Below are 16,416 nucleotides of genomic sequence, written 5' to 3' on the forward strand. Positions count from 1 at the left end.
GGTTTTTTTTTTTTTTTTTGGTATTGATAGATTTTGATTTTCTTTTTTTTATTTTGTGTAACTTCTATAGGTATTCCCTTTGTGGTCACATAGGGGCTTACCTAAAATATCTTAGAGCTATAATAGTCTACTTTAAGCTGATAAGAACTTAAAGTAAGTTGATAACAACTTCACTTGCATACAAAAAGTCTCAGCTTTAGCTCTCCTCCTCACTCATTACACACTATTGATATGTATCATTAACATAATTTATAATTGTTTTTAATACTTTTATCTTTTATAGTAGAATTAAAAGTTATTGTTACTGAGTGCAAGCTTATACTGCTTGCTTCACAACAGGCCAGTAAATCAAGAGATATGTTGTTGGAGCAAGGAATAATGACATTATTTAGAAAGCCAGCAGACCAAGAAGATAGTGGACTCACGTCCCCAAAATACATCTTGCCTGAGTTAGAATTCAGGCTTCTTCTGAAAGGGGATGGAATCAAGTAAAATATTTCCTGATTCTGGTCAGCCTCCGGAGGGGATGTGTTCCTGCAGTCATTCACAGGTGGGCCTGGTCAGGATATTTCCTGTGAGCTAAACAAAAGTAGCTTAGCTTAATGCTCATTACCTGGGAGGCAGGGTTCCAGAGATGGGCCATTATGTATATTTTAAAAAAAAAATGTATATTTAAGCTTACATGCAACATCCCTTTAGTTATTAACTTGTAATAGAATACAAAGATTCTTCTCTGTTACAATTCTGCACTGTCAATGTCCATTCCACAGTCTTGTGGGAAAAGGGACAAAGACCACTCTGGCTACTTCCTGCTGAATGGAGGTGACAAATATTCCTTATAATCTTTAGTCAGTCTTTTTTTAGCTACAACTATTTGAACCTGATGAAACCCCTCAGCACTCTGTCTAATTTGTAATTGAACTTGGGGTGTTGGTTCCAGTTCCTAATACGAACACTAAATTCCTGTTGTAATTATTTGGACAAAGTTAAACAAATTGATTAACCCTTCTCCAGCTGCATTGAAATTACCATCTACTTCAGTTGGATATGCAGACTTGTTGGAGGCAAACTCATGAACAGAGGTTAGTATAGTGCCCAAAGTTTTAATGTATTTGGCAACTGCTAGTTCTTTTAGAGCACTTATAGATTCTCTCACCTGGGCAGACACCTGGAATGGCCTACCATGCAATATTTCAAAAGGGCTTAATTTAAGCTTGCTTCTTAGAAGGAGACACTGATCAATATCAGAGCAACTGGCAAGGCCTTATCCCAAGTTAAGTTACTATTCATTTTCTTGGTTTTTCCTGTTGACTGTGGGCTCCAGGATGAAAGTAGTTCCAATGGCTTAATCCAAATCAGGGGATAATTTCCTTAAGGAGGGCTTTAACCAATTAGGTACTGATTTTAAAAACTAATAACTTTGCCACACACAAAACAAATGGTCCCCAAAACATTCTCCTTTCCTTCTGAAGATTTTATGATGCATTGTTATCATTAACCAGTCTTTTACTATTAAACTTAAATGACCAATTAAAACAAACAGTTCTGAGACCATTCTTCCACCACTGATTAAGACTGGGGTGGCAAGTATTGGGGATAATATTCATTTAGACTTCTGAGATTTCTGGGAAGACTTGGTGACCTTGCCAGCTTCAGCTGCCTTCTTGTCCACTGCTTTCACACCCACAGCAACTGTCTGGCTCATGTCACGAACTGCAAAAATGGCCCAGAGGACAGTCAGAGAAGCTCTCAACACACATGGGCTTGCCAGGAACCATATCAACAATGGCAGCATCACCAGTTTTCGAGAATTTGGGGCCGTCTTCCAGCTTTTCCCCATAACAATCAATCTTCTTCAGCTCAGCAAACTTGCAAGCAATGTGAGCTGTGTGACAACCCAGCACAGGTGCATATCCAGCACTGATTTGGCCTGGATCGTTCAAGTAATCTCTTGAGCTGTGCAGCCAGCTGCTTCCATCAGTGGTCACTTTTACTGTCACCAGCCACATTGCCACAACGAATATCTTTGACAGATATGTCCTTGACATTGAAGCCCACATTGTCCCCAGGAAGGGCTTTACTCAAAGCTTCATGGTACATTTCAACAGACTTTAGTTCAGTTGTAATATTGACTGGAGCAAACGTGATCACCATGCCAGGTTTGAGAATACCAGTCTCCACTCAACCCACAGGGACAGTACCAATACCACCAATTTTGTAGACGTCCTGGAGGGGCAGACACAAGGAATACACTGGCTAGGAATACACTGGCTGGTAGTGACAAGTCAATCTGTAGGAGAAGTGCTCCTCTTGCCTCAGAGGACGTTGTTTTAGATTAGGTGTCCCAGCATCCCTTTTTAATGGGATTACTATTGGCCATGTGTTTTTGGCCTTCCCTGGGCTGCTGTTAATACATACTTCTGGTCTTACCCTTTTGTAGACCTTGAGGGTGGGGGAGAGCTCTGTTTCCTTTCCTGGAGTTTTCATGAACACCATCTGTAGGCTTAAAGTGTGTTCTGGTGGGACTCTGTCAAGCTGTTCTGGTGAAAAACTTTAGGGTGAAGTCTATCAAAAAGTTAATCAGCTCATTCTCCACTGTCAATTTTACTGGGGGCTCCTGTGGGGAATTAGTTGCCTCAAGTCCAAGGGAGCCCCTGGGCCTCTTCATTCTTCAGCATCTTCCCCTTTCTACCATATGAGAGGTTCTTGTCTTTTATTTTCTTCTTATGTTTCAGCCTAGGGCAATCTGTTCTCCAATGTTCTTCCTCCTTACAGAAGCACATTGTTCCTTCCCCAATAGTGGCTTACCTCTCTTCAGTTACTCAGCGTCCAGGAATCCAATACCACTGCCAAAAAGTGGTGTTTCATTTTGCATCTTCTTTCTTCTGTTGTTGCTCCCTGTTGAACACTTTAAAAGCAACATCTACCAATTGATAAGGATTTATTCCAAGTGCACCGTCTAATTTTTGCAACTTTCACCTGATATCTGAGGCACTTTGCCCAAAATAAAGGTCAAATTTACCATTCTAATATTTTAGGGGGCTTCAGGATCTGCATTAAGATGATGTCTGTAGGCCTGATAAGACCTCTCTGAATTTTTGGAAAGGATTTTTATTTTGAGTCTCTTGAATTTTGTTCAAACTCTTTTGCTTTGGTTCCCCTTTTCAAAGCCCTGCCAAGATGCACTAATAAGTAGTGCTCTAATAAGGGCATTCTTCCCTCATTGGGGTCCTAATTTTGTTCAGCTGGGTACTGCCAAGTGGGCTTCAGGTGTAGAGGATCCTCCCTATAAAGGAGGGTTGCAATCTTTCCAATTAAAATGCCTGAGAAACCCATCTGGCTGATTATTTGCATTTAACCCCCTATGTGAGATAACGGCAATGGAAATTACCTTGCCCTGGGAGTGGCTCCTGGCCCAAATTGGGTGCCCTGTCAGGTCTCAAATTATGATACCAGACCAATTCCCTGTGCCCCAGAAACTAACACAGGATTTTCTAATTGAGCCGTAGAAGGAGGGGAAGTCCTGAGCTCAGCCAGAGGAGTTAAGATTTGAAGAAACATACCCTCAGTCTCATTCCATTTTCTTATTTTCCCTGATGTAATAGCACACATGCTGGCACACAAAGGATTTCATCGTTCTTCCCCACTTCTTCACAACTTGTTATAGAGTTATTCAAAAGCCACTGTAAAACCAGGAATACCAATTGATCATCTCTAACCATTAAAAGGAAGCCTTTTTGCTTTGGCATCAACCAACCAGGATTGCAATGCAATTGAAAAGAAACTTGGTTACTGCTGTGACATAAAACATTTTAAGATAATTACTAAAATTATGACTGATCATTTACCAGGATACATCAGCATTTTAGGAGTTCCATATAGTCTTTTAAAATAAATTTTAATTAATTTATTTTATTTTTGGCTGTGTTGGGTCTTTGCTGCATGCAGGCTTTCTTTAGTTGCGGTAAGCGGGGGCTACCCTTCGTTGTAGTGTATGGGCTTCTGATTGCCATGGCTTCTCTTGTTGCAGAGCACAGGCTCTAGGCATGCGGGCTCAGTAGCTGTGGTTCTCAGGCTATAGAGCACAGGCTCAGTAGTTGTGGCCCATGGGCTTAGTTGCTCCATGGCATGTGGGATCTTCCCGGACCAGGGCTCGAACTCATGTCCCCTGCCTTGGCAGGTGGATTCTTAACCACTGTGCCACGAGGGAAGCCCAGGAGTTCCATATAGTTTCTAGAATGTGTATATTAATGTTTACCCATATGATACAATCTAAGAAATGTTATCACCATTTATTTGATAATGCTTCCCACATAATTTAATATACCAAATAAGCCTAATTAGTTTAATATTCCTCTCAGCAATAGAAAGAAAACAATCTGAGGTGTTCCAGGGACCCTTTGGAAAACCTCAAATTTAGCTAGAGGTCGAATGAACTTCATTTAGAATTTGATCTTTGGGAAGTTTGTCAAAAATATCAAAAAGTTTTAACCAGTGATAATAAAAGATCAATGGCAAATACAGATCACTTAAAGAAATTCACAATTACCAAAAGCAGTTCAATATTTTAAGAAAACTTTGTCCTCTTAGAGAACCAAATTCAGGTTTTGTACCACTTTACCTTTAAAATTCATTTTCTAGTTTGAAATTCATTTCCTAAATTAAGTTCAGTCTTATCTTAGCCAATCCTGACCACACACACAACTCTTTCAGTTTTCCTCCTAGACAAACCTTCCACAATTTTCTGTATCCATATTATATCCATATTAGTCTGTTCCTCACTTTCTTTTCCATTCAGAAACAACCAGCTCTAGGACAGAAACACCTTTTCCCCTTTAACAAAAATGCATTTCATTCCTCATACCTTGTTTGCTGAAAACACACATCCTACATCTTTGCATACTAAACTATTTCCCTTATAATTCTTAACCTTAAAACTTTAATCTCTAGTGAAAACCAAGAAGCAAGTAATTATAAACTGTCATACTAGCATTTCCTGATTGACAACTTATGCTTTAGTCATCCTCCCTCAAGGAGGCAAAGGTAGGTAAACTTAGACCTGCCCAGCAATTAATGTTCTAATATTTTATCCTATTTGCAATGACCCAGAGAGTCAATGCATTCTCTCCATTTAACTTAGTTTAAAGTTATGAAAATCTAGAGAGACTATTTTTAGCACAGGGAGACCAGCTCAGTGCTTTGTGACCACCTAGAGGGGTGGGATAGGGAGGGTGGGAGGGAGACGCAAGAGGGAGGGGATATGGAGATATATGTATACATATAGCTGATTCACTTTGTTATACAGCAGAAACTAACACAACAATGTAAAGCAATTATACTCCAATAAAGATGTTAATAAATAAATTTAAAAAGGAGAAATAAAAATTCAAAATAAAGAAATACAGTGCATTTATTTTAATGATTGTATTTTTCTTCATATACAAACCCTACTTATGACATAATACCTTGTGATGTAAGGCTAGTAGATAGTCAATTAATTTTTATTGTTTAAAAAAATAAAATATATAAATAAAAGAAGAGAGACTATTTTAGATAGACATTCCCAAAACATAATTATTCCTATAGAGTTTACCTAAAACTCTTACCTCATTTACCTCTATTTTATTTACTTAAAACCTTTGTCATATTGTTACTTTTCTTGCTGACTAACTTCGTAACAGGAATAAGTCTTATTTGATTTCTAGTAAACCTAGGTACAATAAAAGTATTACACTTAATGTTGATAACTCTAAAGACATTACTATATTAATCAAACCAACAGGCTTAAGCTAAATTTAATACAAAATATTAATTCAATACTGAATATTTCCTAGATCACATGAGCCCAAGATTAATTCTGGCCAGTTTCTTTTATATATGAGTATTTATGTAAGTGCTTAATTTCCTTTAGGCCAGTTAAACAGAGCTCTTTTACAAATTAATTTTGGCAATGCCACACATCTATAACATTTACAAACACACAAACACAGGGACCTCATAGTTCCCACTCCAAAATTTCAGCCATGAGTCAGGTACAACATTGTAAAACCCATCAGTTACAAAAGAGGTTGGATTCAAATTGGGTTTCTGGCAGATGGGACAAATCAAGGTCACCTGTCTAGATGGCTAAGCCCTTTCTACTAATATTTATGGAAAATACACTTCTATTTCTATCTTTTGGTGATTTTAGGAAACAACTGGAACCTTCCTTTTCTTCCCGGGAATGTCCCACTCTTGGACAAGAAGTTTTTTTTCTGTTCCTTTCCTCCATTTGACATCAGTAAAAATTTTAAATATCACAAAACTGATTTGGCTGTAAATGGAGAAACAGCACCAAACAAAATGTAACAAAAAACCCAAAGGAAAAACAGAAAACCCTAAATAAACCCTCAAGTTTAGTCTTGGGTTTTTACATATACCAACGACACGAGAGACCATAAATGACATAACTAACACAGCAAGGATAGCAGTACATGGTGCACAGGGTCCCAGGATAAACCTGCCTAAACCCCTTGTGGAGATCCTAACAGGTACTGTGGCCACACATTGTTACAATAAAATATCATCTTCCTCTCACCCATGGGTTTATAGCTGTGATCAGAGCACTTATCCAAAATGCACCTCAGAGGACTTTCTTTAGGGATAGTTGAAACATTCCCTATTTTTAGAGACAGAAATTCAAGACAAACAAAACACAAGCTGCACACACAAATGCTAGCATCCAAAGAAACAAACGAACCAGTTCACAAATCAGGTAGAAGTCCAACAACTCTGTCCTCTCTCCAACAGGATACCCCACTCAAATACAAAACAAATTGGCTTATTCTGGAGAAAAAAACCCAAACAGAAGGAAATAAAGTTTCTGGCTGTACACACTGGAGTGACTTACCCTACTCTGTGGAGCCTGTTGGCTCCCAAATGTCAATTCCTTGCTCCAACTGCCTAGTGCTGGGGCAGCCGGTGCTGCTTTGGGGAATTTTGAAGGGATGATCTTCAGGACAAGTAGTCCTGGCAGTTGCTCAGGCCTTATCCCCAAATTCCCTAACTAGGGCCAGCTGGCCCTGAGCAGCAAGGCTCCTGGCTGGCTGTACCAAAATTTGTTACCAAGTCTATGCTCCTACTGCTCACTGCACAACAGGCCAATAAACAGATGAACTGTTGGGGCAAAGAATAATGACTTTATTCAAAAAGCCAGCAGACTGAGACGATGGTGACTCATGTCCCAAAAAACCATCTTGCCTGAGTTAGAATTCAGGTTTCTGTTTTGCTAAAAGGGGAGGGAGTAAAGTCAAACATTTCCTGATTCCGGTCAGCCTCTGGAGGGGATGTGTTAATTTCTTCCCTTCCTGCAGTCATTCACAGGTGGGCCTGGTCAGGATGTTTCCTGTGAGCTAAACAAAGGTATTTTAGTTAAAGCTCATTAACTGGAAGGCGGGGTTCCCAGAGATGGGCTATAATGTATAATTTAAGCTTACAGGCAACATCCCTTTAGTGATTAACTTGTAATAGAATACAAAGGTTCTTCCCTGTTACATTATTATTGGGGGAGTGGAAGGTACAAACTATTGGGTGTAAGATAGGCTCAAGGATGTTATTGTACAACATGGGGGAATATAGCCAATATTTTGTAATAACTATAAAGTAACCTTTTAAAATTGTATAAAATTTAAAAAAATGTTATTTACCCACCACTGGCCTCATGTTAAGATATGAATCTTGCCAATCAGAACAGCCAGAGGTTCTGGGTGTCTCAAAAACCTTTGTGCTTGTTCAAACCACCATCTTTGTTCTTAGTGGCCCCAGGAAATTAGGATATGCCAAGTCCCATCAGTGTCCCAAGACAGATAAGACAGAAGCCAGTCCCTTGAGTAGCAGCTAGAAATGTCAGGGTGCTAGATGTGTGGTCCAATTCCTTCTCTTCTCATGGAGAAGCTGGGAGCTGGAGTTTATCACCCACTCACTCTGCACTCTGCTAGAGAGAGGATCTATTACAAATACTTACACTCTCTTTCAGACCACACACTATTTTAACTTGTTTTGCTTTTGATCACGCCCAGGGGCCTAGCGAATTCTAGGTTGTGTCAGCTCTCAGAGACAGGTGGGTTAGCTGGAGGGCTGGTTCTCTCTCTTGAACAAGCTAGGCTGAGGAGGTATAGGAAGTGCCCACCCAGCTGTTTAAATTCCCAGAAGACTAACGATTATTGATTAAAGCCACCTCTTAGTTCTCCGTGGTCCCAGAAGACTAGCAAATGCTGGGCCCTGTCAACTCCCAGAGATAGGCTAGTTAGAAGCCAGTCCCTATGGTACAGATATAAAGGCTGGGGCACTAGATATGTGGTCCAACTCCTTCTAGGTTTTATCACTGGAGGTGGTTGGAGAAGGCACATGAAGTGCCCACATGCCTGTTTGGGCTCCTGGAAGACTATTAATTGCCTGTTCTATCAGCTCCCGGATGTAGGCTAATAAGAAGCCTGACCTTCAGCCAGCAGCTGAAAATGCAGGGACATTAGGCAGTCAAATCTCTTCCAGGGAGAAACTGGAAGCTGGGCATTTTTCCCTCTTGTTCAGCACTGAGTCCAGGGGGATAACTGTGGGAAGTGCTTATTCCAGATTAGTCATTAGCTGTATGAGCTTCTGGTCCTCCATTTCTCCCTCCTCATTCCTTCTCATGTTCTACGAGTAGTGAGAAGATTATGGACGTATAAGTGAATTGCCTTAGAGACTGTCATGGAAAAGACATTCTACACACTCAAGACCTTACTATAAGAGAAAGCTGAGCTGTAAAACTAAGAATAGTGAAATTATGTCATCATCTATTAATCCAAAGTTGCTTCTGAAGGGCCACATGTCCCAGGGAGAAGAAGAAAGAGGAATACCATTGATGCTTGAACAATACAGGGGTTAGGGTCACTGACCCTCTGTGCAGTCAAACGTCAGTGTGTAACTTTTAGTCAGCGCTCAGTATCTGAGATTCTGCATCCAAGGATTCAACCAACTGAAGATTGTATGGTACTGTAGTACATATTTATTGAAAAGTATCTTCCTGAAAGTGGACCTGTGTAGTTCAAACCCATGTTGTTCAAAGGTTAACTGTTAACCCTTTGTAAGCAAACTTTCCTCTACACTGCTTCATTATACAAAGACAAAATTAAGAACTATAACCATGAACCCTTATCAGTGGTCTTCAACTTATGTCAGGAGGAAAGCCAGATTAAAATTCACCTAACATTGATTGACTATTCACTGTGTACAAGTGATTCTCCTAGGCTTTTTTTTTTAAGCTCATTTAACAAAGCTCACACATCAATGATAAGGGTTTCTTGAAAGTGGAGTTATAACAGACAATTAATTTTAGTTCTGGTCCATTGCCTCCAGGCCTTAATATTAACACTTAATTTGCTCTCAGATTTTAAATCAAAGGACTGCTCCTTCCTGTCTCGAGTCTAACCTACAAGCAGGTTAGTACTATCATCCCAACTTTTCAACATTAATATTGGAAATACTGAAGCATGATTTGGGAGAATGTACAGCTGTCCTTGAGCCTATTCTGATTTGGAAAACAAAGAAGCCCTTGCTTCTCCCTGAAACCAAGAGGACTTGAGTTAAACCTTGACTTTTTTATGGGCTACAGCAGGAAGAGCAAGGAAGACCTTAGGAACTAAGCCATTGGCTTCTGCAGTCCCTTCTGGGGTTACTGAAAGGGCTCTTGGTCTCAACTAGGACAGTGTCTGGTTGTGGGCAGAACAAGGTTTTGATAAAATTCAAGTGTTGGATAAGTCCTTAGAAATCATCTTATTTCCCCACCTTCAGCCTGTTTTGCAGATAGAGAAAGCAAATCCCAGAGAGAGCATATACAGTTCTAAGAGGAAGCTGATCACCCATCATAGTCACTGAGTGGGCATAGTAATGCTCTGTGCAAAGGCATAAAGTAACACTGCCCCTTTAAAAGTAATGTTTATGTTTTCTTCTCTAATATTGAGAAATATAAAGAAAAAAATAGTCCATAATTTCACTGTCCAGTTGATTCTTCCATCCACTGTCATTTTTTACTAAGTAAAACTAATGTATGAACATGGTTAAAATACAGAAATATTACAAAAAGAAAAGTAAAAACCACCTTCCCCTAAAGTTCCTCTCTTCAGAAATGACCACTGTTAACAGTTTCTTTTGATTCCTTGGAAAGAAAATATGCATATACGTGGATTTTTGTTTCTGCATATTGTCTTATACATTTTTATTTATATAAAGGAAAATACTATGCATACAGCTATGTGTCTTACTGAATCACTTCATTTATCTTGGAGATCCTTCTATACCATGATATACTGGTATATGTCAAAAACTCTGTTTTTTGTTTTTGTTTTTTTTTTTTTTTGCGGTACGCGGGCCTCTCACTGTTGTGGCCTCTCCCGTTGCGGAGCACAGGTTCTGGACGTGCAGGCTCAGCGGCCATGGCTCACGGGCCCAGCCGCTCCGCAGCATGTGGGATCCTCCCGGACCGGGGCACGAACCCACGTCCCCTGCATCAGCAGGCGGACCCCCAACCACTGCTCCACCAGGGAAGCCCAAAAACTCTGTTTTTATTTTTATTTATTTTTTAAAAATAACTCTGTTTTTAATTGGCAGTTTTGTGTTTAATCATGTAGACATATTGAGTCATTTAACTGTGCCTTTACTGATGGATGCCGTGTTTCTATTTCTTTGCTATTACAAACTGATTCAATGAACATCTTTGTCCATATACCTTGGGGCACTTTTGCAAGTATAGCCAGAACCTAGAAGATTGCCTGTCACATCGTAGGCATTCAGATATTTGTTGAATGAACATCCATAGAGATTTTTAGCAATAAGAAATGCTGAGTGAAAGGTATATGCATTTGATATTTTCACATTGCCAAGATTCCCTCCAGAAAGAGTTCTTCAATTTACACCCCCAGCAAGTGTTTGAATGCCCAGGCATGCTGTAACCTACATAACAGCCTCCTGAAGAATTATTGGGGCCGAAAATAATCATAGCCCAACCAATCCTAGCTACCAGATGTAGCTATTGTGCTTTTGAAGAATAAGTGTAACAGTTCCTGGGAGGGTTGTAACACTTAAAACAAGAAGGAAACCTGAACAAGAGAAATGATCCTGAACAGATCCGGGGAGAAGAACAGAGGCCTGGAGAAACATCTATTGAGGTATATCTACAACTCCTTCAGTCTTTCTGAATCCTGCATCTTTTCAAAGGTTCTATGGAAATCTGCCTTGGGAATGTCTAATCTACTTCTCTCTAATTGGAATTTGGGTTACTGTCTAGCATGGGGAGAGAGGAGGCAATGGGCAGGCTGCATTCCCCTAAGCAACTTGTGATTTCCAAGGATACAGCACCACTGTACTGCTGTGCATTCTCTGTGAACAACTAAGGGCTTTTTGTTGAGGACAAACTCCGTGATTTTCTGGAGCATGTGAGTAGCCCCTCCCCTCCTCTCTCTCTTGCCTTCTGCCTCAGGTCTGAAACACTGAGCTTTTGTGATTGGGTGGGGTCGTGGGATGGAGTTGGACAGGTGGCTCTGTTTTCTATAAGACGTGAAGCAAAAAAATGTGAGCAGCCAAAGAGTAGGCCTCCTTACCAAGGCTTCTATGGGAGCTGCAGCATTAATTTTCACGACTTCAGTCCAAAGGACCTAGCCTGGATCCCACCCTTGAAACTTTGGGTGGGGCTTGCCAAATTCAGGAGTGTATGTGCTGGGAGGAGAGAGTGCATAAGTAGGGGAGGACACAGATATCCTGCAACCTCTGGGCCTTTGTGGATCATGGAATCTAGGGGACATGCCTTGCAGGGGTCCCAGGCAGACGTGAAGGGACAGACTGGGAGGCTGGAATGGCCAAGGTACCATTCAGAGTGGAGCTTTCTCTCGGGTTCCTGTGTAGATCCCACGTGTCCACAGTTGTAGCCCCACCAGTCCCAGAGATAGTCCAGGAATTAACATAGGGGCAACCTTTGGGGTGCAAGACTAAAGAGAACAGTGTCGGTCCCCCTGTCCTACCTCTCCTCAGCTGTGGTCCTTGGAAACTGAGGATTTCCAAAGCATGTAAAGTCATCCCCTTGCCCTCTGAGTTACTACCTCAGTCCCAGAGAGGCGGTGGGTTGATAGCAACCCATAACTGGCAGCAATGATACTACCACAGTTCTGATGTCTCTAAGTTAGGTGCCCAAGTGGTCTCCCCACAAAGACCCTGGAGAAGTCCACTTCTCTCCCTGTTCCTTTCTCTCACAGGGCAGGCACAGCAGGAGAGGGCGTCCAATCTTCTGAAGTACCTTAGTGTTACAGGGCCCTGCTGTTCTCCTGCCTGTTGGCTTTGCTCTCTGGCTGCACTTTGCCCTGAGAGCAAAGAATTTAATGTCTGCCTTGGGTACCTATGGCCACAGCTAGATGGCCAGATTCTGATTTATCTGGGCTCTGATGCTTTTTGTACTTGTCACTGACAGACTGAATATACAAACAGACAATGGCCAGATCATATATGTCAATAGAACTCTGACACAGGTAAGAAGCCCAGGAAACCAAACCATAAACTGCAGCAACCAGCCCAGGAAGCCAAACTATAATCTCTGTAGCAACTGGCACAGAATGGTCATAACTTGGTCATTGACTGCCAGTCTCCTTAATTTTGTTCCACTTCCAACTCAGGACCAACCAGGAAAAACCAAATGTCCTTCCCAAACCAATCACATAAGATTTCCAGCTTCTTGTTAGCCTGCTTCCAGCTTCTCCATGCCAACCACTTCTAAAAAGAGCATACCTGAAGCCTCCTCTTTTTTGGCTCCCCTGTGAGAAAGCTTTCCCACTCCACTGATAGCCTCTGAGCTCTGCCAAACATAAGTGATAATGGCTGACTCCCTTGCTATAGCAAGGTCTGAATAATAGCTGTTTATTTTCATATGGGTGATCTTAGTTTATTTCTATGGTTTTCCTAGAGGCTTCTCCCGGACATGATTTACATTGCCCATCCCACAGTACCCCAGCCTTGGATGTGTAGCACCCATGTAGGGCCCTGTGCTTTTCTGCTCACTACATGTCAAGTCCACAGAGATTTTGTAAGTAAGTACCAGATATGAACTCCACTGTCTGTTTCTTAAGTTCCTTGTCTATTCTCCGTTTGCTACCTGGGTTTTGATATCGGCTGACATTTATTTGGCATCCTCGGTATAAATAGGACTTTCCATTCATACAGTTTTTCTCTCTTTTGTGCCTCTACTTTGTGTTGTGTTGTGGTTTTTTTTTTGGTGGTACGTGGGCCTCTCATTGTTGTGGCCTCCCATTGTGGCCTCTCCCTTTGTGGACAGGCAGGCTCAGCAGCCATGGCTCACGGGCCCAGCTGCTCCCCTGCATGTGGGATCTTTCTGGACTGGGGCACGAACCCGTGTCCCCTGCATCGGCAGGCGGACTCTCAACCACTGCACCACCAGGGAAGCCCTGTGTTGTGTTTTTTAATAGTGTCATTTATTATAACGAGAATTACGGGTAGAACAGTGAAGCAGGCCCTATAAGCCTCACAAGCCAGTGAGTTTTTGATTCTCAATGGACTGGTTCCAACCAGATGAAATCTGTTTTGAGTCACCAGTAAAACAAGATAAAATTCTCTTTCAATTCTGATATTTTTGTCCTGAGAGCTTGGCTTTCATTCAGAGAGAGCATTCTCTTTGGCTTTCCATCTGCCTGGTGGCACAAATTCTTGGGTCTGTGTTCAGAGGTGGCTAACCATTAGGTTGGGGGGGGGCTGAGACACAAATTGTAATTTCAACTAAAAGTAGCTACTTTTCATGGGGCTGTATACTTTTAAATTGTCACCTCCTCTAGGAAAATCTCCTGATATATATATCCTCTCATTATAATTTTAACTGTGCCTATTTCTCTAAATGGCATAACTTCATAAAGGATAGCTTGGGATTTCAATGGGGGAACATTTGAATTGAACAAAATCATTTATTTGTGAGGCTCCTTAGAAGAGAAATGGAATAATATTTCTCAGGCCCAACGGGAAGCAGTTTTTTATTGGTAAGCAAAGGCCTTCAAACAAAATTCTGATTTGGAAATTGTATCACTAAAAGATTCTTTAGCCAAAGCTAGGAGAAATTTGATGAAGTTAAGCAACAACAAACTAGATTCATTTCCCTAGTTAGTGCTCCCACTCCTTGCCTTCTAGTTGTCTTCCTATATCATCTCTTTCTCTTTGCAACACAAATGTCCATCAATGACAGGTGGATAAATATGTGGTACATACATACAATGGAATGATATGTAACTATCAAAAAGAATGAGGTACTGATATATTGTACAAGGATGAAACTTGATACCATTATACTAAATGAAAGTAGCCAGATTCCTCAAAAATCACATATTGTAAGACAGTTGTGGGGATTTCTAGGTTTCACTGAATATTTAGGTTATGGTTATCAAGTTTTTTCTGATATTTTGATGCCTCTTTATGAATTGACTAAATCCATAGTAAAAGAGTCTCTCCTCTGGGAATCCAAACATGAACAGGTCTTCTGTAACCTTAAGAAGTTCTTCAGTAGTCTCCTTTCCTAGGCATCTCTAACTACAAAAAAAGGCTTTCTGTCTACTTGTTCATCAGACAAATGCTTAGGCTTCATGGGACCCACCAAAAAACATTGTATACTAGGACCTAGATGCAAAGGTTTATCCACTTTTGCCATAGGGCAATAGCTGCCACTGTAAAACTTGCTGATGCTTCTGCTGAATTAGTTCTAGGATCCACACTTCAGCTCTTGGTTTCTCATGCAGCAAAGACATTACTACTGACTGAGAACAAACAACACATTTCATCTATGAATTAATCTCTGTTACTCTCTCTCTCTGTCATGTTACTATTTACCCCTGCAAAACCCTGAATCCTGCCACTCTCCTTCTGCTAATAGAAGAAGGGGGACCCCACAATTGTCTTACCAAAGCTGGGTCATTTCTCTTTTTTTTTTTTAAGATATAAGGCATGAAAAAATTTACTCTTTTAAAATGTGAAATCCATTGGTTCTTAGCATACACAGAGTTATGCAACTATCACAACTATCTAATTCAAGGATATTTTACTCCAAAAAGAAACCCTGTACCTATTAAAAGTCACTCATCATTCTTCCCCTCCCCCCAGCCCTTGGCAACCACAAATCTGCTTTTGGTCTCTATGGATTTGCCTACTTGGCACATTTTGTATAAATGGAATTGTACAAAATGTGCATTTTTTGGTCTGGTTTCTTTCATTAAGCATAATGGTATCAAGGTTCATACATGCTATAGCACACATCAGTACATAATTCAGGTCATTTTTTAAACATCTTTATTGGAGTATAATTGCTTTACAATGTTGTGTTAGTTTCTGCTGTATAACGAAGTGAATCAGCTATATTTACATATATATCCCCATATCCCCTCCCTCTTGCGTCTCCCTCCCACCCTCCCTATCTCACCCCTCTAAGTGGTCACAAAGCACCGAGCTGACCTCCCCATGAGATGCAGCTGCTTCCCACTAGCTATCTATTTTACATTTGGTAGTGTATATATGTCCATGCCACTCTCTCATTTCGTCCCAGCTTACCCTTCCCCCTCCCTGTGTCCTCAAGTCCATTCTCTACGTGTAATTCAGGTCAGCATGCAGTGAATTCTCTCAGTTTTTGTTTTTGGAGATTTTGGGAAACCCCTTTTTTTAAACTTTATTTTTACATTGTGGCAAAATACACATAATATGATATTAACCATTTTAAAGCGTACAATTTGGTGACATTAACACTTTGGTGAAATCATCAGCACTATCTAGTTCAAAAATTTTTTCATCATCCCAAATGGAAACCCCATACCCACTAAGCAGGCACACCATATTATCCCCTCCCCAAGCCCTTGGAAATCACAAATCCACCCTTTATCTCCATGGATTTGTCTATTCTGTGTTTTTCATATATATGGAATCATAAAATATGGGGCTTTTTGTGTCTGGCTTCTTTTACTTAGCATGCTTTCGAGGTTCACGCATATCATAGCATGTAACAGTACTTCATTACCTTTTATTGCTGAACAATATTTCATTGTGTGGACATACCAGTTTTTTTTTTTTTGGCTGCACTGCAAGGCTTGCAGGATCTTAGTTCCCTGACCATGGATTGAATCTGGGCCATGGCACTGAAAGCACTGAGCTCTAACCACTGGATCACCAGGGAACTCCCTGGAAATACCACATTTTATTTACCCATTCATCAGATGTTTCCAACGTTTGGCTATTCTCAAAAGAGTGCTGCTATGAACATTTGTGTACAAGTTTTTGTCTGAACACCAGTTGTCCATTCTTTTGGGAATAAGTCTAGGAATGGAATGGCTAGGTCACATGATAATTCTAATATTACCTTGCTACAGAACAACC

At 40.7% G+C, this 16,416-nt stretch overlaps 1 pseudogene; it reads right to left on the reverse strand.

The window, feature by feature from the left end:
* Nucleotides 1-1,576: 1,576 nt before the first annotated feature.
* Nucleotides 1,577-2,496, reverse strand: LOC112414135 (elongation factor 1-alpha 1 pseudogene; annotated as a pseudogene).
* Nucleotides 2,497-16,416: the final 13,920 nt, after the last annotated feature.

This window comes from Neophocaena asiaeorientalis, unplaced genomic scaffold (genome assembly GCF_003031525.2).
Source record: "Neophocaena asiaeorientalis asiaeorientalis breed wild unplaced genomic scaffold, Neophocaena_asiaeorientalis_V1.1 scaffold47, whole genome shotgun sequence".
NCBI classification, from domain to species: domain Eukaryota; kingdom Metazoa; phylum Chordata; class Mammalia; order Artiodactyla; family Phocoenidae; genus Neophocaena; species Neophocaena asiaeorientalis.